Source organism: Passer domesticus, chromosome 3 (assembly GCF_036417665.1).
Source record: "Passer domesticus isolate bPasDom1 chromosome 3, bPasDom1.hap1, whole genome shotgun sequence".
NCBI classification, from domain to species: Eukaryota; Metazoa; Chordata; class Aves; order Passeriformes; family Passeridae; genus Passer; species Passer domesticus.
Window position 1 is genome coordinate 99,333,298 of NC_087476.1, and position 23,875 is coordinate 99,357,172.

Here is a 23,875-nt window from a genome sequence, read left to right on the forward strand (position 1 = left end):
ACTTGTGCTGGAGTCTGACAGGTGTCCTTAGCATCTAAAATGAAGCAGGAACCCCACTTGGTATCCCATAAACGACTTTCTAAAGAAGTTTCTTTAGAAAAGGAATCTAATGCTGCTAAGACTCTGCTTTTTCTTCTTCCACAGCCAAAGACAAAGAATTGGCACAACAAGGAGCAAGGGAAGAAAGGCACAAAAACAGGAGAGATGTGTCCTGGTCCAGGCAGGAGCTGGAGAAATGTCTTAAGGAGAAGTCAGCAGACTGGTACTGGGTATATAGGTATGTAATAGAATATAATTCCAATTGCAGAGGCCCTGTATGACACTGAGACACACATTTCCTCTGTGACACACAGGAAACAATTTCAGTTGCCTGTGCTCCAATTCCCTTTCTGGAAATGGCATTGTCTGGTGTTCATTGTTCTACTCATGGCTCATGAGGAGCAGTCCCAGTGGCATTCAGGTCCTTGCCCAGGTGCTCTCAACATGAGTACCGGTTGATCCAGCCCTCAGGAGAGGGATATCCCAGTACAATGTGGCAGCTAATAGGCTGTTTTGAACCAGCCTCCACTCCATGAAAGGAGAGCCTGTATCATGCTCAGTGTTCCTGAGGCTGGCCTGGGGAAAGAGATGAGTACAGCAGGGAGGAGATGGGTGGGCTGGTGCCTGCAGCTCCTCTGGTGGCAACTGACAGAGATCCTGTTGCAGTTGTTACCTTGGCAGTCAGAGGTGTTATCTGATGGGGTGGGACTCTCACCCCCCTTGTCACTTCTGGCGGTGGATGTGAGCAGCCTGACAACCCTAGGCTTCTCTCCCCTGTGAGGCTCAAAATGTTGGGTTGTGACTCCCAGTGTGCCAGATAAAAGCACTCTAGAAAACTTGTTCCATATATCTAGACAACTGCCACTATGAAGCTTCTGTTTCTCAGAGACTCCTCAAATAATACGTCTCTCGTTGAGAGCCCCAAGCAATGGGGTCCCCAAGATACCCTAATTTTCTGCTGCAGCTCTGGTTAAACATCCTCTCAGCTGCCAAACTGCCCGTCAGGAAGATTCAGCTGGTCCTGGGCAACCCCCTTGCCAACACTCAGGCACCTCTTTCCTCATTGCTGCAAAGCAAAGACAAATACAGTTGAGAAAACATGGGTAAGCATGGGGGAGGGAGCGAGGGCTTCTGCTGGGCAGGGGTGAAGCAGGGGCATGAAGGGAGGACTCAGGCAGGAATCGTCAGAGCAGACACTTTGCTAGTGCAAATCAAGGTGGCCTCATTGACTTTGCCTTGCCCTGGCTGGGTTACGCCTCCTGTGCCATGTTTCCTGAAATAGGGATCTGCATATCTGGCTCAATGAGAGCAGGCTGTCCTAGCAGTGTTTAGAAGCTATGTAAGTGGAAAGCATTTTTACACAAGCTAATTTGACATATAATATTTCAGGAACTTACAATTTATTTTTATGGTTTGTTAAAAAAAAAAAAAGAAAAAAAAAGAAAAGAAAGGAAAAGCCCAGCAGAAAAAGAAAATAAAGGGGGAAAAAAAGAAGACTGAGCAAATAATAACATGTGTGTGTGGGTTGGTATGTAATACCCCAACCACAGGGCTACAGCAACATTTGGTCCCATTGACCTTTTTGCTTAAATTAAGGTAATTACTCAACTACTGACAATAGGCTGCTGTGTTACGTCTGTGGATTTGTACATAGAGAGGGACATGACAAATAATTTGACACATGCCAGTGACTTCAGACTTGATCCAAAGTCTAAGGACATATTGTTCTTATGAGCAAAACCTTGATTAAACACCAGGATCTATAAAGATGGAAATGTGGAAAGGTGAAAATAGATAGATAGATAGATAGATAGATAGATAGATAGATAGATAGATAACAGATAAACTCTATGTACCTTAAAATAGATCTAGTGAAGTAATTTCTGCAGTAATCTCTATCTGAGGGTAATGGACTTTAAACTCAGCAGGTTTTATATCCCACAGGCTTTTGTGTCTTAAAGTTTCCACTAGGAAAATCAAACCTGTATATTTTAAACCAGATAATTCAGTGTGACTGACTATATGTTGTGTTGTTGACCTGGCCCAAAATACTCTTAAGTTCATTTGCATACTGTGATGTAATGTCTCCTAAGTGTTTGCATTTCTTTCCCATAATATAACAATTTGCTGGTTCATATGAGGAAATGGGGTTACCATTCAACCTGGGTTGTGTGCACCCATACAAATATTCTTTGTAACACTGAAGGAATGCAAAAGAAAGCAATTTCTGCTAAAATGAATGAAATTACTCAGTACATTGCCACCTTGAAAAGTCAAATAGCCCATTCCCCTTAGAAATGTCAATAGAAGCAATTTACATATGTAAATGCTTTAGACTTTTTCATTCAAATGCCCCTCTGTTTTTCAAATGTACAGTCCCATAAAACAAATGCTGAGTCATCTATTTCATGAAATACAAATTCTCATTTTTATTCTGTTTTCTTTCTGCATAACAGCAAACACACACACAGAGAAAAAGGTAATCTTTTTCTAGCTCAAGTTATTAAGTTATAGAGCAGATTTGCTATTATGTAAAATAAATGATGTCTCTGACATAGAGAACTCATAACTTACAGGCTTACACTGTGTTGACAACCTTTAAATGAATCTTAGAAACTTTTGCTGCTTGAGGTTGAATATTGCATCTGTGCGCTGTTACTGCTTGCATGGCTCATTGAATGCTATTAAAACAAATTTTCTTTTTGCAGTGGGATGAGGCAGAGAAGACCTCAGGTCATATGGTGTGCAGAAGGAAAGAAGGTTATTAAACTTTGGAGTTTAGTACTCTTTAGTACTCTGAGACAAGCCCTGGGAGTTCACTTGCCAAGCACCAAGGTTGACCCCTGAAGCCAGGCTGCCTGTGAACACTTCTGGTGCTGAGCCATCTGGTCCCAAAGCTCTGTTCATGTTTTCAGTTTCCCACAGTAATTTGCACATCCACAATTTGATATCTCTTGGGAAAATAAGACTAGTATTTTTGTAAAGATTTGAGAGTTCATGAGTCTTCTCCTTAAGGGTTAAGAGCACCTTCAAATTCAAACCAGGTATTTGGAAATATTCACAAACTCTGGTGTTGTTTAGACTGAAGGATGGAGGTTTAACTAAACCCCTAATTTTGATCTCAGTGAGGAATAGGCCTGTCACTTGTTGTCCGTGGAACAACAGATAACACCAGGGAGAAGTAGAAACTAAAAGGACACCTAAATCTGAAGGTGAGAAAATGCAGAAAACCTTGATGCTCCAAGCAGACAAGCAGAACACTGGATGTAGATGAGGCATGAAGGCATTTATCCCAGATGAGGCATTTAGGTCTTGTTCATGGTGTTTTCATAGCAGTCTTATCATCCAGATCCTCAGCTGAGGATATTTTGGGGCAAACCCTCAGCTGATGTGAAGCAGTGCATTTCCATGTCACAAGCCTTAATTTAGCAACAGAAGGGTCACATAAACCAGAAAATCTGTCCTTCTCTACAGATTGATTCATTGGACTTTAGCGATCCCTCAGCCATATTTGCCCTAATCTATTTCTAGACATCCACTGTCTTTTTAGTCAGTCAAAGGTTGTGAGACGAAATACATGGTCTAAACTGGTAAATCCATGCATTATCACTTCTATAGTGATATCATATCAATCATAGCCCCAGATGATTGCCTGCTCCTTGAAAACTCATCCCAGAAATACCTGTGGGACTCTAATTTCCATGATGGTTCTGAAGGTCTCACCTAATAGTGCAGAAGAGAATGAGACTCTGTTGCCACAAAAGTGCCTCCAGCTTTCCCTCTCAATGCCATCAGACTGAGCACAGCAAGCAGAAGAATCCAACAAAACAAAGCCAAACAGCTTCCAGCTGTTATTTTAAGCCAGGAGAGGGCACAGAGGGAGGGAGCAGGGGGAATGAACCACTCGGCAAATGCTGGGAAAGCATTTAGTTTTGGCTGATGGCCTCTTGTGGCTGTGGTTTCCACAATGTCTCTGTGTTCTATCTGTGTCAGGATGGAACCAGCCTCCTGAAATAGACTGAACAAGCTAGACTGGAGCTATTTTAATACCTAGAGCTTGTTCCCTTTAGATTTTTCTGAGTGAGGGGATGGAGTGGAAGAGGAGAGACAACAAGTAAGGGTGATGTTATTTTAACACATGCAAAGGAGCCGTCAGAGTGTAGCAGTTTAGCTGTCTCAGCACACCCCCATCCGCCCCATCGCTACTACGTGCAAGGATGCACAGCCTGAGATAGCACCTGTGTAGCCCAGAATTAGCTGGGTTTGTGTATGCACACGCACACATCTCCTTGGAGAAGCATCACGGTTTCCTTCGTGTCGCACTGAGAGGGAAAAATGAGCTCATGTCTCCAGGCGTGTGACGTGCGAACTGCTCATGGTGGACCTTTCTTACCCAAAATAGACACAGATCACTCCCCCATCATGCCACTATAACAGCTTGGTCACCACAGTCCTGCTCTGGAGAGCAGCTCCTTCCCAGCATCAAATGTTGGAAAGCTGGGAAGGGATAGTAGGATAGTGTGCAAAGCAAAGTCTCAAGAACACCACGTGGCTTTTTACACTTGCAGCCAGTTCTGATACTATCTTTTGCTGTGTGCTAAGAGGATAGGCTTTCAGAAACTTCAACAACAGAAGCAATACAATCCAGTCTTTTTCCCAGACCTGCCTGGATCCTTGTTTCATAATAGCTCAGACCACAATTTCCTCTTAGCTTTTCCCTGATTTTGCAGCAACAAATTGTATGTCTCTAAAATATTCTCTCAGGTTGCCAGTGTTGGCCTTTCAAAGATCAAGCAAGAGGAGATTTTAATATCTGTGTCTAGAATATTTTCCTGCATTTTTTTAAATCAGGTTGACATTAAAGTTGTCTTGGATTACATTGCATTGGTCTTGTTCACGACACACTGTTCTGAGGGCTCAGCCCCTCCATGGCAATCATGAACTGTGTTATCCTGATTTATACTGGGCCACTGTGACCTGGTATGATGCTACAGAACAACATATCAGTTGTATCCCTGACACATGACAGCTCCACTTTCTTTAGCAGATGAGAGGAAAGCCATACAGCACTTCATATCACCTCTAGGTTGATCAGAGAACAATTTGCTCCAAGGAGGACATTCCTCAGAACCTGATGAAGCCTCTTTGGCAGCCTCTTCCTATTGCTAAAGTCCCAGCAAAAATATTTTGCTCCCCAATATATGGATTGCTCCATGTCTTTGCACACCCTCTGTGTTGAAGTAAGGTCTGAATCCCTTGTGAAACCCCCATATTACAGAAAATCAGCCTAAAACCCCATGTGAGGCATTCTGTTGCTTCCTTCAAGGTTAAGTCTAATTTTTTTGCCCTTGCAATCAGACCTCCTCAACACAGTCAGCCAATGAGGTCATCTTCTCTATCAGATAGAAGGAGCTAAAAACATGACACAGGAGATGTCAGCTCCATTGGCTGCTCATCTCAGTACCTGCAGCCAAAACAGAAAGCTTACTCAGGCTGCCAAATAAAAATACCTCTTGTGGGCACATTCCTTGTAGAGTACACAAGAAAGCAAGCTGAGAAGACAGCAAGGGAGGACAGCAAGAAGTATCAGACAGAAACAAGAATGGACAGATAGTGAGGAGAGAGAGGGAGAGAGAGAGAGAGAAGAGTGGCAGGGAGGGGGTAAAAACCACAGGTGATGACCTATAAAGGAGCCAAGGAGCCAAGTGAGATGGGGCACACTGATTTCATTAGCAGTAAATGTCATGGCAGACAACACAACTGTATGATACAGTGCTTTCTTAGGCACGCACAGTGAAATCCTAGCTTCGTGGAAGACTATGGCCAAAATCCCATTGACTTCAGTAATGCCAGAACAAATGGAGCTGCCCCACGCCTTCCAGCAACCAGCTCTGGCCACAGTCAAAATCCCTCCTGCAATCTGACCCCAGTTCTCCAGTTTCACCTATCACACTGCCAGAACCAGACTCAAAGGGGCAGGCAGAGCATAGCAACGCACAAATGGCCAATTTGTGTTTTTCCTATTTTCCATATGTGGCAACAAGCAAAGCAAGGAGTTAGGGGCAGAATTTAGCCCATGTGGCCTAATGCCCTTCAGAATGGTCTTCAGTCCCAGCAGAATTTCACTGCCTAGGTAAAAGGAGCAACTCCTTACTACTATAAAGGGTAGCTATAAGGTTCCAGTTTGCTCAGAACTTCATGCAAAATCACTGAAAATGTTTCCACTACCTTTGGAAAGCAAAGTGTGCAGTGACGTTAGACTGTGTAGAGTTGCAAACATATTGCAGCCAGCAGAACAAGCTCTTGCAACAGGGTGGACTGCATGATCTTGCTCTGTCTTCTTTGTCGCCATGGTTTGATGATGCAGTGAGCAAACAAGTGCAATGTGGTGATGCATGAAAATTTAAACCTTTTATGCATTTTTTCAGGCTCCTGGCAGTGTGGACCCCCACCACAGGACAGGCTGTCTCCAGGGCAGATGAGATCTTGGCCTTTCTTCCCTGGACTCCCACATTACACCCAACCAAGTTAGAGGTCAGTGTCATTAACTTCAAAGTGTCCCAGTGCAAAGGCTTGGATAACAGAAGGACCAGCTATCACTTGAGATTAACAACATGGCTGACAGCTTGACTTCTTCAGCATTTGGGAAATCTCAACTGCAAGATGAACCTTTCTCTAGGTGGTTGGAACAGATGTGGGTTCAGGTATGGAGTGTGAGCTTCCACAAGAAGTCACTGCATTCTTTCTACTCCAAGTGTGAGGAAATTTCTACAAACTGTTTCATCCTTCAAAGACACACATGAAAAGTGAAAGGAAAAATAACACTCCCCAACATCAGCATAGCAAGACATTCCATCTTTCCTTTGACAACCATACAGGTACTCATGCTACTCAGGTGTTCAGAAAGAGGATGAAGAAGTGATTGTAAGGATCCCCCCACAAAACTAGCTCAAAGCTTCTCAACATGGTAGGGAAATAGGAATTTTGTTTCCCTGAAAAAAACCTGGACAAAAAAATGAGTGAGAGGAGTTCACCTTGCTGCTCTTTCTGCATCTGGAATGCTGGGGCATACATGCTTCCCAACTCTTCTCAATAGCTGCCCACCCCAGCATCCCAAATCTACCCTGAGTGAACATCAGCCAGAGATTTTTGTGCTCTGGCACTGACAGAGTATGCAACAGCTTAGTATCATTTTGGTGCCTCTGCAAACCAGCTGCCCCAAGTGTTTGTCTGTTTTGTCAATGTTTAGTGTGAGTCATGTCTTCCATGAGGGGAAAGGGGAGGCAAGGCAAGGCAAGGCAAGGCAAGGCAAGGCAAGGCAAGGCAAGGCAAGGCAAGGGGGTATATAACAATGCATGATGAAGCACTGTTTTATTCCCATGATGCTCAGGCACTTCTGTTTCAGTGGATGCACACGCGCCCACAACCAGTGATCTGTTGACTCAAATGCCGTCATGGACATAAGCAGCATAAACTTTGCCTAAGCACGAGCAGCTGTCACCTTGTGAGATGCATGTGGTCAGAACCAGGTGCGTGTCACTTCAGTAACGTTGGAGGATATGTCTTTGACTTGGCCATAAAAGGAAGGAGGGGGGACGAACCCAGGGAAGATATGGACACTGCAGCAGGTACTGGAAATTGTTCTTGGCTCCTGGCAGCATTGTTTGATCTGTTCAGTGGGTCATGTGCCAGCCAGCCGGCTTGCTACGTGTGTTTAGACAGCTCCTGCATGTCTGACTTCTCCTGGCCAGCTGGCTGCTTTAACTCCTTCAGCTGCCCTTACTGCCAGGAGTCAGGCAGTATTTGAAACAGCAAAATGAAACTCAGCAGGGTTGAAAAGTAGCACAGGATTTGAGTTAAGTGAACATGGGGCTGGGAGTGACAAAGGAAATGGAGAATTTGCTGGGACCCTTGAATTAATGATTGCTGTTGGTAAAAGAGCATGACCATTATCCTCCTGAGATGTGTTTCCTAACACATTTAATAGAAAATTAACCAGGAGAGCCTCTGCTCTCTCAAGCTTTGAAATCCTGCCATGGAAACCTGTAGCAGAGGATGAAAACACAAAAGCAGTAGCAGCGTACAGCACAACCTGGTATCAAGAATAACTGTCAGAGACAGGTGCATACGCTTGTCCTGCCATGCATCTTCATTGCATGCCTCCTCACAAAAGCAAATACTAAGACTAAAAAGCCTGGAAAAGTGACACTGTTCACTGAAGCTCATGACAATCCTGTGATCCTCCCCTCCTTACCCCACTATCACCTGACAGCTGTTAGAGAACAGTCTCTGCATTAGTGCTGTAGGTCTTCTTTAAAACAGGCTTAAATGTGAAACCAGGCAGAGCACTGCCTGGAGATAGCTTTCTAGATTTCCTACCTCTCCGTGAGTCCTTTTTTAAAAAATATTCACGAATGGATTTGAGGTTTTGATGTGACTTGTTGCCCCTGTTACATACTGAAGTCCTTGTACCAGCAACCCCTCTCTGTTTGCCTCTTCTGCTGTGCTGATCCAAATTCTCAGAGCACTGGTAGAGATCCAGAGTCATTCCCTGGGGTTTATTCCAGCCTGCCAGCAGCACTGGTGAAAGCTGAGCAAACCGTCCTATTTCCCACCCCTTCACCCAGAGTGACAGGCTGGATGTGAGGTGTTCTGTGACATCTCACACTTCAGGCATTGTATTGGTGTTTGTCATGTTGCAGCATGAGGAGACCCAGCTGGCATCCTGGGAATTTCAAACAGCATCCATGAAGACTTTGTTCTGCTCTTGGATTCTCCTGCACTGGTGATCTGTTGTCCTTTTGTGCAGTTCAATAAAAGAAAGGGCAGAATCCCAATCATGTCAAATGAGCTGGGAAAATCCCACAGAGAATGGGAATGAAGGAGGGATAGGGACACCTTTCCACTCAGCAAACAGGCCTGGGGCCACTGTGATCACACAGTGTCTGGAGACCGTCCATAACATAAGGAAACCATTACAAACTACTGTGATGGTGAAATGGCAACACATTCCCACTGGCATTTTCACAAGCTAAATGGTTCTTGCATTGCTGGCAAGAAGGCTGTTTCAATCCATGGCGCCACTGAAGTCAGGAGAATGACACTGATGCAGAAATTGCAACAGATGAGAGCAGAATAAGCTGCAATTTTCCAGCAGCAGTGAGAGGGGCAGCCTTTTGCCTTTCACCAGCTCACCCATGAGCCCTAGGGAGGCAGACTCTCTTCCTCACTCTTATTCCATGGACCAGCCAAGGAGGTTGTTGAGGCTGTCAGACAAAATGGGGACCCAGGCTAATGATGGAGGAGGTTATGGGCTGGCTCCTGTGATGGCGACTCTTTCTTCAAGAGGGGATGTGTTAGTATGTGCAACTGCCCTGGAAAGAGAAGTGGGGAAGAGGAAAGAAATAGCATGTAGCTCCCCACTTCCATTTGCATTTGCCTCCTTGGGATAGAAAATGCTGCTAGCACTACCCTTGACAAAAGGTTCAAGCAGGGATGCCAACATGTATCCTTGCCTTGTTTCTCTGCATTTATCTCTGCCCAGAAGGCTGGAAACTTGCCAGGGGGCCTTGCAGAATCTGGGTCTTGTTTGCTCTTAGTTGACTTTATACCATTTTACAACAGCAGCTGCAAATGCCAAGTAGCAGCTCAGCCCCCAGGTAACAGGATCAGTGAGCACTGTTGGTTCCATTGGGGTGGAAGATTAGTACCCAACCCATTAGAACAGGCATCACTGCCACCTTCATCGTGTCAGAGACAAGCAGCAACAGATTCTTTGGGCATCTGTCACCTCCAGACCAGCTCCCTCTATCATTAGCTCTGCTATCAAAGGCAATGTTATGTCCTCCCCAAACCACTTGTCTCCAAAAGTAGATCCTAGCTGCTAGGTACACAGCTATGAACAGATGTCCTGTCAACTTTGAGAAGCAGCCTTTTCCATTGTATCTTTCTGAAATTATAGATGTCTGCATGGAATGTTTTTGCCTGCAGAGAACAGTACTGAACTTCTCTAGGACTGGAAGCATCACAAGACAATGAGGGGATCAGGCATTGATTTATGAAAGTCAGGTCCTGCTTGACCATCCTGACCTTCTGTGGCAGGGTGATCCTCTTAGTGGATGAGGGAAAGTCAATGGATCTATCCACCAGGACTTAACTAAAGACATTTATATCAATTCCCACAGCATTCTCCAGGAGAAACTGGCTGCTCATGGCCTTGATTGGTGCACTCTTCACTAGGCAAAAAACTGTCTGGATGGCCAAGCCCAGAGAGTGGTGGTGAACGGAGTCACACAAGCTAGTGGCTGGCCAAAAGTGCTGTTCCTTAGTGCTCATTGTTGAGGACAGCTCTGTTTAATATTTACTGATGATCTGGATGAGAGGACTGGGGGCACCCTCAGTCAGTTTGCAGACACACCAGTGTGGGCTGGAGTATCAATCTGCTGGAGCATAGGGAAGCCCTGCAGAGGGATCTGGATGGGCTGGATCAATGGGCTGAGACCAACTGTAGGAGGGTCAACAACGTGAAGTTCTGGGTCCTGCCCTAGAGGTCACAACAACCCCTTGCAGCACCACAGGCTGGGGCAGAGTGGCTGGAAAGCTGCCCAGCAGCAAAGGACCTGGGATTGACAGCAGCTGGACATGAGCCAGTGTCTGCCCAGGGGGCCAAGAAGGCCGATGGCATCCTGGCCTGGACCAGCATAGTGTGGCCAGCAGGACCAGGACAGGGATTGTCTCTATTCTGCTGCACAAGTCTTATGAGGTACAGTTGAGGGAGCTGGGGGTGTTTAATCTGGAGAAAAGGAGGTTCAGAGGGGACTTTATTGCTGTCTGCAACTACCTGAAAGGAGGTTGTAGCCACATGGATGTTGGTCTCTTCTCCCAGGTAAAAACTTACAGGATGAGATGAAACAGCCTCCAGTTGTGCCTGGAGAGGTATAGATTCAATATCTAGAATGGAAATTTCTTCACCAAAACATTGAATAAATGCTTCACCAATTCTCAAGCATTGCTCAGGGAAGAGGTTGAGTCACCATTCCTGAGAATTCTGAGTATCTGAGAACAGAGCAGACCAGTGGAAAGAACTTTTTACATCCAGTCCTCTGTTGTGGCAACCAACCAAGACACACAAATTTACTCAGAAGCACCTTTGTAAATCAGGCTGTCAGGTGCAGCCTCTCTAAGTACCTTCCTGGAGAGGGAGCTGCACAAGCCACTTAGCCATCAGCATAGCTGCAGAGCAAATCAGACCGCTATCTTCAGTAACCAAGATGGATTTGTGGCATTAGGACATCAGCACTGGTCTCAGTAAATGTCTGGGTAAATATCTGAAGCATCACATTGGGACTGATTTTGCCACTGATGAATTGCTCTTACAAAATTTTAGCTTTAAAAATAAGAGGAACTTCTATCCTTATTAAGTTTTCATGATCTGGACCCATGTGCTACTTTTAGAGGAGACAAGAACTCAAGTTTTCTACTGTCCACATGTGCCAATTAAAAAATAAAAACAAAAAAAACCAAAAAAAGTAGGGGTTTTTTGTTGAGGGAAGGAAAGGGGCAGACAATTCAACATCAAGATCTGAGAATTTGTCTACCTTATCAAAGTCATTTCAGGCTTGACAAAATTACCCTTCTTAGCAGCCTGAAAGAAATTACAAAACAAAATAAAATGTTTTAAATGCTTATTTGTATTGTTGCACTGCTCTGTTTAACTGCTCTGGCAAGCCCGGTGTTGGTTACAAATTTCTTCCCTGTGCCAAGTCAACCCAGCAATAATGAAATGTCCATGCACATGAGTTACTCTGGGCCCTTGGCCTCCTGGCAGCTGTTCTTCTTTCCTACCTGTGCCTGTGGCTGTGTCGTGCTCTGAAACTGGTGCATGTTCAGAGAGGGCTGCAGCCTGTCAGGAAGACACCTGTCCGCATGCACGTTTCTCACCCACATGCCACCAACTCACGGCATCCCTGGGCTGAGTATCCCAAGTGTCCTCATAACTGGCAGCCAGGGCACATCTTCCCTGCTGCCTCTGTCTTGTCCTTTCCCACACCTCAACCCTCTCCATTCCAACCTGCCTGACCTCCTGGGTCCCCACCCCCAGACTAAGTGAATGTTCAGGTGAACACTTGGGTCCAAGCCAGCACGGCCATTGCTACGTTTGTATGTGCTGTGTACGATCCAATAGGCCTTTTTGTTCTTTATGTGAACATAAGTTCACCAGAAACTCAAATACATCCAACTTGTCGAGCGATGACAGATCTCCCAAGACAGAATGCCTTCTGCCTTCTGAATGCCTGAACAGCCTGGCCCTGGATTGTATGTTTGTGATTGTATGTTTGTTGAGATCACACGTGGCCCTGTGACTTCAGCATCAAGAATATTCCCAAGCATTAGGGCAAATGATTGCATTTGAGGAATGACAAAACACCCACAGCACTCCACAAACACCAGCATTACTGGGAACCCTAGCAGCCAAGCAGATCAGGATGCTCCCTGCCCCGCATGGCCCAGCATGCCTACAACACCATCCAGAACATGTGAGCAGCTCCACGTGTGTGCACCTGTGCCCTATGGACTCTGTCTGGAAGCCCTGCACAGCCCCATGATCTGCCTGCCTTGGAGGAGGTGGTGTTCAGGGAGCCACACCTGTGGAGCAAGTATCTGTCACCGTGAGGCACCTTCTGCCAGAAGGTGTCACAACAGATTGGAAAGGTACACCATCTTCCTCACTTATCACGGCAAGCCTGAGCGAGTGACAGAGGTGATGTGGTGCCCCATGTTAGCAAGCAGCAGCTGGCTCCCTAATGTGTATGACAACAACCAGAACAGCGGCGTGCAGGCCCGCTGGGAAACATACCCAGGCCTCCTTCATCCCTACAGTAAAGATCACCTTCTGCTTGCAGACAGTGTGCTGTCGAACACAGGGATCTCTGTGTCCTGTGTCTGCACTCTGCATGAAGGAGAGTCAGCCTGGCTGCACCTTGAGATCCTGAAAGCTTCAAGACTCATACAAGTTAGCGCCAAATACTCCTTTGTAAAAACCAAACCCCAGGGTAGGATTTGGGGTGTGAACATACCAGTGTGGGTTTTGTTTGGTAGATAAATTCATACACAAAGAAAATGGTCCCATCTGTAGCCTTCAGACAGTAACAAGCTGCCTAATGTCTTTTTGGAAAGTTCTCAAACGTGATGTTATTATGGGTAGGATAAAAGTCTCCAGAGATGAGTCCTGAACTCCTCTCATTCTGACTAGGTACATGTTTCAGAACAAAATTCTAATTTTTCTTTAAACAAAACTAGCAGTCATTCCCATAAAATTCTGGAATAGAAGTTTGTTTCACGTCAGTGGAGAGGGAAGCAAAGTCTGGCCTTTGTGTTGACCTATGTCATACCTATGTGGCTGCATGTCACCAATGCTACAAACTGGCAGGTTTGTCAGTGTTGCACTTGCATCCTGGATTCTGATTCTCAGCTGTATCCCCTTCGCCTCCAGCCCACACAGCACATGCAGCTGCTGGGATGTCCTTTCTAATAACAGAGCATGCCCAAAGCTCATTAGCAACCCCTTGAGATTGAGTGATGATGTAACAGTGAGTATGTGCAGAAAGGGAGTGTGTGGCAGGCCTGTAGGTGCCCTAAGGACTGCACACACCCTTGGACAGGCTCGCCTTAGGGCACAGTGCAGTGCAGTTGCCATCTCCAGTGTGTGCTGTTAGGTCCACCTACTCTGCCTGGGTTTTGTGTGGTTGAGTGACTTCGAGTTTCTTTTACAGCTGAGGATGTTTCCTTCTGCTGGTATGTTGTTAGAAGGGTCAGGCGTTAATTTGTGTGGTTTTATAATTGATGTGCCTGCACCTGAAGGTCACAACAACAATTTGCACCAGGAAAAATGGAACACTCAGAGGAAAGCCTTGCTCATTTTCTACACCACAAGGGAAGTCTCTGGACCCTGCACATGACTCAGAGATGGTCCACAGCAACTGCAGGATTCTGGCATCAGCCTGGTGATTTTGCAGGGCTGCCTATTGTACTCTAATCACCTGCTCTCATGGGCAGCTGCACCAGCGTGACAGGTTTTCCTGCCTCTTCAAAACACAACGCTGGCCAATGGATATGGGCAGAGCTTACTGTTTACACTTTTCTGCATGGCAGACATGTCCTGTTTTTCTGTGGGAAACTGCTGCCTGGGAGGAAGTGGTGACTTCCTTGCATGTCCTGTGTGTTACCCTTTTGTCCCATCTTCACTCTAAATCTCAGGACTGAGATTTCCCAGCTGACCAAAAGGCTTTGAAATTTGCGCTCCCAGCGTCTTCATGCAAGAACCGCAAACTAAAACGCTCCTCAACCCTTCTAACACGCTTGGTTGCTTCAAAGCGTGCTTCAGAGAGAGGGTTATATCTGACAGCAGTGACCAGAAAAGCCAGTGTTGGCAGCAGGCACAACCCCAAAGAATTGTTCCCTTCACCCAGCTTTGAGTAAAGCAGGTCCCAAGAAGTCCTAACACATATGTGCAGTCTGCCAAGACTCCGAGGGTCTGGCAAACCTCAGTGCCAGGGGCTCACTGGACCTGGTCGTTCCCTTGTCAATCACTGAACTTGGGAGTGAGGCCCAAAGGAAGGCAGGTAGGTTCCATGGCAACTTTAGCCTCTCTCTGCTCACCAGGGTCAGCAGATAATCATGCTGCAGTGGCAGTGTCATGAGCAAAGCAAGGAGCCTATTAGCCCACTGTCAAATTCATGGTGGTAAATGAAATTACTCCAGCCCAAAAACCAGCCTCATTTGCTTGAAGATTTTATTCTGATGATAGAAAGCATGGTGCAGGAGGTGGGAAGTTCCTCCACAGCCCTCAGGAAAGACCTGTCTTCCTATACTACATCCTGAGCCTCTCTGGGCCTGTATACCAGTGCATAGATTGGCCACCTGAGTAAAGAAGTTGTAGAGCATGGTGCTTTTATAACACCAAGGACACGCAAATGCATGCAAAGTTTACGGGTGTCTTTCTAATGCTCTGGTGTTTTCCTGCACCAGGTGAAATGTGGAGAGAGGATTGGCAGTCCTCTGGAGACTGCACAGACAGGGAGGCTGTTTCACTCACTTGGCATCTGCAAGGACACAAAATGAGTGTGATATATCAATAGAGGCTCTAATTAATGTTTTGTCTGCCAAACAGAACTTCTCTGGAACTGAAAAGAGAGACCTGGACACTCCAAATGGCAAGGGTGATACAGGGTGACAGCTGGAGAGAGAAAAATCCAGTCAACTGTAGACCTGATTTGTACAAGAATTGCACACATCCACTACCTGTCTCCAGCCAAGGAATGTGAGATTGTATGGGCTGCCTGGCTCACCCAGCCTGGTCCTCAGTTCTCACAGCACCACATTTCAGGAATATATTGAATTCCATCTTGAAAGGGGCTTGGTATTTGCCTGGAGTAGTAGTTTGTTTCACAGCCCAGTTACTGAACACAACCCCGCCAGGGTAATGGCATGTTTAATAGAGGTCATGAGCCTATTGGAAAAGTGATTGCAGAAGTGGAGCTTTGGCTAGAGGTTGGGTAATGTCAGAAATATTGAGCCTCCTTCAAATTTCCCTCCAAATTTTCTGTCCTGCCCTCACGTGCATCACCTTCTTGCCTTTTAAGATGGAAAAGGCAGCATGCATGCTTCAATAGCTACCCAGTGTTTGTTTATTTTTTTATGACCCATTTGCCTTAAAATTATCTTGGTCTATTCCCAGTCTCCACAGATCAGCCTTAAAGTTACCATGTAAATCACAGCTCTCCTCATTCTATACACACAGACAGGGAGCAATAAAGAAGCTATAAAAAGAAATTTGGCACTTTTTCAGCTTATCATCTAAGTGTAATTGGTTGTTCTTTACACAAGAAAAAAAGTTGACCTCTTGCCTATATTATTTGCATGGAAGAGGTGAAGCTAGATGGGGTTTTAAAGTGGAAAAATCCTGAAAAAGCAAGAAGTGAATGGCACAGAAAGGTCTATTGGCCCAGCTGTCAGGTCTAGGTTTCACCCTGGCTCACCCCTGCGTGGAAAGGAAAAACATGTCTCCTCTCTATGGTGGCTGGGTGGACGAAAGAGTTGAGAGCAGCAGGGTCCCTGATTTACAGCCCAGCTGTCCTCACTCAGAGGACATGATCAAAGCATCCTGCGATCCCCCACTGAAGAGATGGGAAGAAACGGCCGACTGGCCATCTGCTTGGCATGTTCAGCTCTAGCATGAGGCGAGGCAAGGGCTTTGTTTTCATGGACCAGAGCTTCTCACAGTGGCTGCTGAGAGGAAGTGGCTGAAAACTAATTCTCAATTAAGTTGTGGAACCAGTAGGTGGGAAGTTCCACGCAGGCCAAAAGCCTATAAACTCGTCTAGAGATGACTTTTGTTAAGAAAGAAAAGGGTTTGTGATGTCCCGTCCACAAATTTCCTGGTGTACTCTGGAGGAGGTCATGACCCCTGAAAACTTGTGCCCCTCTCCCACTGAGGATTGATGCAGCCTTTTGGAGGCCCAGCTACCAGAACATGAGCAGATCCCCAACCAGCGGTATAAAACAGCAATGTGGGATGCTGCTCTCTCTGTTGAACACAGAACCAGGCCAAGGCCCCCTGTGGTTATGGGATAAATGTGTACAAGGTCACAAGTCACAAGCCCAGGCTGAGCTCAGAGCAGAGATGACTGTGGTCTCTTGGGTCTTCACCGCAGCATGGAGAGTGAAGCATCTCCAGAGACACGGCTTAACAGGGAGAGCTTATCATCCTGGAGAAAAGGTGCAAGGCACAGGCCATGCCTGGTGCTGTGCTGTTTCCAGAACATGGGGCCAAAGGGGCTCCTAGGATGTGAGGGCAGGGCTTGCACATGTGCATACTGCCAACCTGAATTGCACGATTGGCACAGACCCTTCACATACACTGCTGATGGCCGGGTCACCAGACGCGGCTCACCTCCAGATGCCTGCTTGGAAAAGCAAAGGTACCCATAGTAAGCAAGTAAAAAATCTGTCTGAAGGGACCCTTTTGAGAGCAGTCCCACTCCTGCCTGCAACCCCATAGCACTTTCTCCACCCCAATGTGGTGGTGTGTGTGTTGGATTATTTACTCTTTGGGACTGTCTTGAGGGGAAAAGAAAAGAAGGGCCTTTGTGGAAACGTCATGCAGCTTGCCACCAAAAGGGCGGCTCCAGGGCAGCCTCAGGAGATGCCGCTCTGTGGCTGCCCATGCCTACAGAGCATGTGGGCTGTGTAAGGATACTGGGTCCTCCCACCTGGGGAGGGCTGCAAAGGAAGCTGATTAATGCCTGGAGGGCTGATTGTTCTTCCCTTATGAACCTGGGGAAGGGGTGGTTAGTGGAGAAAGGGACTGTGATTTTGGAACATATTTATATGGGCTGTGGGAAATGAGGAATACTTGAGTCGCTAAAAGGACAGACCTAGGCAGAAGGGAGGTGCAAAGGACAGTCACTGGGTCGTATGTGGTATAGAGGTGGACTTTATGGACAGGGGTACCTTCCACTTTGGGCCAGTCCTGCAAACCCAGCTGTGATTCCTCAAACTCACAAGTTGGAAAATACAGCAAAGCATTAAATTCCACCTCCAGCATGTTTATTCCTTCAGTTCCTTCAGCCACCTTCTCACCCTAGCCTCTTGGCTCTAATCCTTCGTGTTTACATCACACTGCCTACCAGGGGGACTAACTCTTGGCCTGTAAAGGAGCTTGGTTCTTTAGGCTTGCTCTTGCCATCCGAGTCACACCCTGAGGCACAAGCCACCTGCACGGCCACCCTCCCCTAACACTACTGCCAGCCTGAAGGAAGTGGTTGAAACATGACATCCACACCTGGTCTTGACCCCTAGTGCTGTTGCCATTTCCAGTTTTATTCAGTATGGCTTCCTGGATAAACAGATGGATTTTCCTCTCCTGACCCTTCATAAATATTATTTCAAGGGTGCCTTTGAAATTGTACAAACAATCACCTGTTTTCCACCGTCACACAATATTTTTACTGTCCTTCATTATGCAGATGGTTTTTTTAGTCCCTGCCTGAGCTAACATTCTTCTCCAGTGGCTCACACTTCTGTTTACCTCATAAGCAACATGTGCCTTTCAGCCACAGTTCTGAATTTCTTGCATCCCAAATGATTTCACTGTATTTTAGTCACAGCAACGACTGAGGGATTCTTACAGCATTGGAGGCCTGTGCCTTCCTCACAGACATATAAAGGATTCTATCAAAAAGGCCTAGCCTGACAAGGTTTTCTTACTTGAAGAACTAAAATGCTAAATTTGGATGTCTTACATTACTATAGAATATGAGCAAGTGAGGGAAAACCTGCCCTTATGTGCCTTAAAGCTTGTCTTTTTTCCTAGTTGTGTGATTTGGTGCAAGCAAAAGGTATATTTTCTCCCCATGACACTTTATTTATTTATATTATCTACCACAGATATAACACAAATATGGAAGACTGTAAACGTGAATGGCTGGGGTGAGGTAGCAGAAGCAGTCACCCCATCTGTATTTCAGAATTTAGTGCAACCATAAAAACCATTCCTGATAAAATACTAGAAGCAAAATCAGCAATGAATGCATCATCACCATCATAAAGGCACTGAGAAGTCAACCACAAACAAGCACAAAGGGGAGTCTTGGGGGCCTCTAAATTTCGCTGACTTACTGCTACTGCTCTTTTTTTCTGTACTTATTAGCTGTCACCCCACCTTGAGTAACATCTCTGAAGCAAGCCCTGGAGAAGCGTGGCAGCCAGAGGCTATTTTTCCTCTGTTCTCATCTTCTGCTTGAAGACCTTTGCTCCCTCAGCAAATCCTAACAAACTTATATGGCACTTGAATGAACAGCTTAACTGTAAACACAGAGCAGGACCAAAGGTGAGATAAACAGGAGCCCAGCAGCTCTCAATGATCCGGGAACAAGGGGCAGAGTTGACGTTCAAGAATTGGACTGAGACTGATGTTTGCTTGCCCCTGAGATCACAGGATGTTGTTTTGAGGACCCTTTCCATGGGGTTCCTATAGGAAATTCACTGCCTGTTAAAAGCAAAGTGGACAAGAAGAACAAAATTAACTCCATAGCTCAGACCACTGACTGACCCTCTGACATGCTAACCCACTGCCTGGTCATCCATCACACTGACCTCATTAGCAGCAATGGGGTCCCCTGCAGTTTATGTACCCTCTGCTAGTACAGCTCCCTGGGACAGGAGTTTCCCTTCACCAGCAACACACAGAGCTGGGGAGAATCAGTGGAAATACTTACAGATAGATAACCATTTTTCTAAGAGCAGACTTGCATTGCTTTTGGCAACATTTCACACAGCCAGCTTCAAAACACTTGCCCAGGACCAGGAACATGACAAAGCTCAGCAGGATTGCACCGAGAGTGTGCCTTGTTCCTTGAAGAGAAGACTGGTATTAGCTGCTGCTTCCTAACAGCCAGCACTATCTGTGAGACCTCAGCTCATCTGCCTTCCCCCAACACCTCCAGGAATGCATGTGGCTTCATGGTGCAGTGAAGAGGGTGCCAAGGGCCGAGCTGTAAAGCCACAGTGACTTGACCAGGTGACATGTCCTTGGAGTGCTGTGCTGCACCTTTCTGCAGACGTGCCAGCAGCGTGTTGGTGAAGCTGCTTCTGCACTGTGTTTTTTACTTCCATACCTCACCCAGCATGGCTACACATGGCACCAGTGTCTGCAGACAGAGCAGGCTGCAATGTTTTAAAACACAGCGTTTTGCCCCAAAAGATTTTTATATTAAATGCATTGTTTTTAATAACCAGATATGAATAACAGTGGAAATTTCCCTGGCAAAATATGTCAATATGGGCATCTTCTTTGCTCTGGGTGGAGAAATACATATTCATAAATTTTAAAAATTCAAAATTTTATTGCAGTTTTCATTGTAATGCTTTTTAACTTAATGAGAGACCCAGCATGCTATCACCATATGAAAGACTTGAAATATTGCCATTTTATTTCCTTTCTTAAATCATGATGGACAGCTGCTATTTAGTACTAATTAAAACACCTTATCTTTTTTTCACAGATCAAAGTGTCTCCTGTTTGTTTTGTAATGAAGCAGTGTGACACTTTTTGTGTTTGACTTTTTGTCAGACTTTTTCATTACAAACAAAAATCACTTTGATCTGTAGAGAAAGATAAGATTTTTTTAATTAGTACTATATAACAGCTGCCCTTAATTGTGCTTAAAAATAGAAGAATGGAAGTCTTTAAATCTCTTGTCATATCATGCACTAAAACTTTGTCCTAAAACAGGCAGCAATCTCTGTAAAACACAAAGATGTGAATTAGGATTTTTAACAGATGCTTTGAAATTCCAGGATGTAAATGAAATACAAAATGTAAACCATAAAATCCCCAAACTGGAAACACTATGAGGATCCATATTGTAAGGAAAAAGAAGTTATTTGATTTGCAAATATCTTTCAGGAACATGGAAAAGTTGAAGGTCTTGCCCTGAAAATGTGTGGGCAAGGGCTAAGAAGAAAATCATGAGACAATTTCTTGGCATGTTAGGACAATCCACAACCTTGGTGTTCCCCTGGCTCCTCTTCACTTCTAGACATTGTAATAGCCACATCTGTTAGATCCGTATCTGCTGCTCTGTGTGAGCATTGCCTTGAGCAGCAGAGTCCTATTCTTGACCAGCACCTGATCATACTGCAGATGAAGAGTAATAAAGCATCTTTTGGCAAGGAGACAGCACCTCTTTCCTGCTACACTCACATTTTGAATCAGCCTTTCCAGAGGTGACTGCCCACAAATTTATTGCCCCTAACTCCAGGTCGGGCACCACCACCAAACATCAGAACCTTTGGTTCTCTGCACTAGCTCTGTACCAAATTTTGGGCCAAGGCCAGACTTCCAGCTCTTCTCTCCAGACCAATTCACCGTTTGGGTGCTGACTGCCTAAAGGAACTGTTTCATGCTTTCTGGTGGTGGCTGCTCACAGCAGCAGTGATTCACCCTAGAACTTTCCGTCTCAAGGGAATGCTGATGTCTGCAGCAGATGGGCATCTTCCCTGCAGCTGACTCCTACCCATGGAGCTTGCCCCTGCAGGGAGCCAGAGGAATGACTCCCAGCTTTCCCATCTCCCAAGGCCAGAGGCATGTCTCATTTCAGCCAACTCACCAGAACGATGCCACGCACGCCAAATACAACCCTCACTGCTGCAAGCACTGAAGAAGATTGTCTGTCCCACTGATGCAGAGGTCGCCAGCACAACTAAAAAACCTGCTCCAGAGGAAAAACTGTATGGAAACAGGAGGGATGGCAAGGGAAAGTGGCAGCATCCCTTCCAGCAGCACATCTCTGCCAGCAGCCAGCACCACATGCTTCATGGGAGGTAGTAAAACCCTCGTAGTGGACAGTTATGCAATAGGCTTCCTTGTCTAGCTCGCGGCAATTATTGTCATGCAAGATGAAGATTTATATCCCGTGTAGGTTTTTAGACCAGCTGGTGTAGGGGTGGATGATATTTTTATTGCTTCTGTATGGAAAATGTGAGAGTAATGTCTTCCCAAGCTCTTGGCCCCAGTCGTGCTTTCACACAGCGAATTCCACAGGTTACATACTGTGTAATGCAGTGTATTCCTTTATTAGTATTCCAGGTACAGTATTTTAAGTCGTGATCTTTTTCTTTCTCATTCTGGTATTTTAATAAAGAGTAAATGCCTGGATCTTATGCGCCTTCTCCCTGCCAATATTCTTTTCATTCCCATGTCACATCTCTCTCACTAAATTAATAGTCCTAAACTTTTCTTTGTGAAATCCTTTTCTAATAATTTGTATCAACTATCTTTAGACATCTTCTATTTCTGATATATCCTTAAGAAAAGTGACAAAACCTGAGTACATAGTTTCAAATGTAGACATAATTTGAATTCATAGGAAGGTATCACAATACAGCATTTCCAGTGCTAGCTATTGTGATTGCTACTGCTTAAGGAGCCTGAAAAGGACCTTGATGTTTTCCTGAGTAAGAAATAAATAATTTAGGGCCTGTCATGTTACATAAGTAGCTTAAACTGATTTTTCATGTTGCATTACCTTGTACCTATCCCTGCTGAAATTAAACTGCCAGCTGCCTATTCTGGAGATCCTCATGCTCTCCTCTTCTCCAGTGCTGTCAGCAACACCAATACCCAGTGCCCAGGCAGGTGCAGCAGATGCCACACAGCCCTCTGGCAGTCTTGTGTGGTGGATAACACATCCACCATCCTCCACCCACTGCTGGGGAGATGCCTGTGGCTGCCGCACCACAGACGGCAGTAGAGGTGATATGAGCCCACAAAGAATGGATACTGTCTGAGGGGCTAAATCCTTACCTCTGCATGCCCACAGGGATCCTCAGGCACTTTTCATCCAGCTTGCTTCTTAACACCTGCTCAGTACTAGCCATAACTTTTCTTTCAGTCCTCTCTTCCACAAGCCTTGGTGATTTCTGAACAAGGTAACACCTTGTCTTGGGGTGAGCACCTATCTCTTGGAATGACAGCCAATCCCAATTTGAGAGTGCAAGGCTCAGTGATCCCACTCCATTAGTGGGTATTTCTCCATGGGTCAAACTAGAATTTGGCACGTGACCCATCTCTCACCTGATGCTGCTGCTGATGATGATGGGAACATCCATCTCTCTGTGATTGCTGCTGTCTTTTAATTGTGATCAGTGACTCAGCACAGGCTGGAGGAGTTGCATCTGTAAAGCTGAGAGCAATGGAAAGTGATTTGGCTGAACCTGGATCAGGAAAGCTCCATACCTTCTTTACAGTGATAAAGAAGAGCAGAGTTTGGAAGACAATTGGCAAGGACCTATAGCTCTTCAAGATTTATCTCTTGGTACAGACTTTTGGTGCCTTAAAAGGGGGTTCATTAGAGCTGTTTACATAAAATTGTCTAAACCCTCAGTAGTTATAAATCAGCACTGCTCCAATTAATTCAATGAAACTGCCAATTGACACCAGATAAGCACATAGTTTGTAATACAGTCTTGAATTCAACCAGATCATCTTCTTTTCATAAATATCTGTCTGGTAGTTTTACCTCTAGGAGCCCTGCAGACCTTTCCTCCTGGAATCCAGCAGACACTATTTCCTTGCTGTCTCTCTGGGCACAAAGTAACATCTGAGTGTTAGCTCCATTAAAAAACAAAAACAAAAACAAAAACAAAACAAAACAAAAAACCCACAAAAAAAACCAACCAACAACAACAAAAAAACCCCACACTTGGGGTTTTTTTACAGCAGAGACTTATTAGCAAGTCAAAGTAACAGCTTGGAATGGTGGAGGCACAAATGTAAGGAATCTGTGGTATTTGTAAGAAATGCAGATAGCAGAAGATTTTACTTATTTCCAAATACTACAGCAAATGTTCCTCTTAATGCACAGGGCTGTGCTCAGCCATTGCTTTGCCTGCAGCAGCACTGTATTTATGGACAGCCAGAGGCAAATACACAGACCTTCTTGTAAGAACTTCTTGACCCATACAGCAAAGGAATAATGTTTCTCCTTTCAGCAGCGGATTTCTGGTCATTTGCAAACAGCAAATTCAGCATCAAGGAAACCCTCTGTGAAGCAACTGATTGGAGCTGCTGTACTAAGAGAGTGATTCAGAAGGTTACTGCAGGACAGTGGGAAAGGCAGAAATTAAACTCTACTAACCCACTTTCAGGCTACAGTCAATCACTTCTCCAGCCTTGGATTAGAAGCCAAAATCCTGATTGCACTGGCTGCAATCTTCCCTTTTCATTGGCAGAGTAATACCTACTCTTACACCCCTAGTCCACACTCTTGCTAGA

General features: G+C 45.4%; 1 long non-coding RNA gene across 4 annotated transcripts in view; it reads right to left on the bottom strand.

Annotated features, from left to right (window-relative positions):
* Positions 1 to 23,875, bottom strand: part of LOC135297270 (uncharacterized) — a 48,675-nt gene that overhangs the window by 15,321 nt on the left and 9,479 nt on the right. The window contains exons 3-6 of one of the 4 annotated variants that reach the window (XR_010359316.1): positions 22,676 to 22,784; positions 22,406 to 22,521; positions 19,195 to 19,289; positions 18,761 to 19,087 (exon numbers count right to left, since the gene is read on the bottom strand). This is a non-coding gene — a long non-coding RNA (uncharacterized LOC135297270). Of the gene's footprint in view, positions 1 to 18,760; positions 19,088 to 19,194; positions 19,290 to 19,316; positions 19,453 to 22,405; positions 22,522 to 22,675; positions 22,785 to 23,875 lie in introns of all 4 variants that reach the window. The other 3 variants (XR_010359317.1, XR_010359318.1, XR_010359319.1) reach the window with 3 other exon arrangements.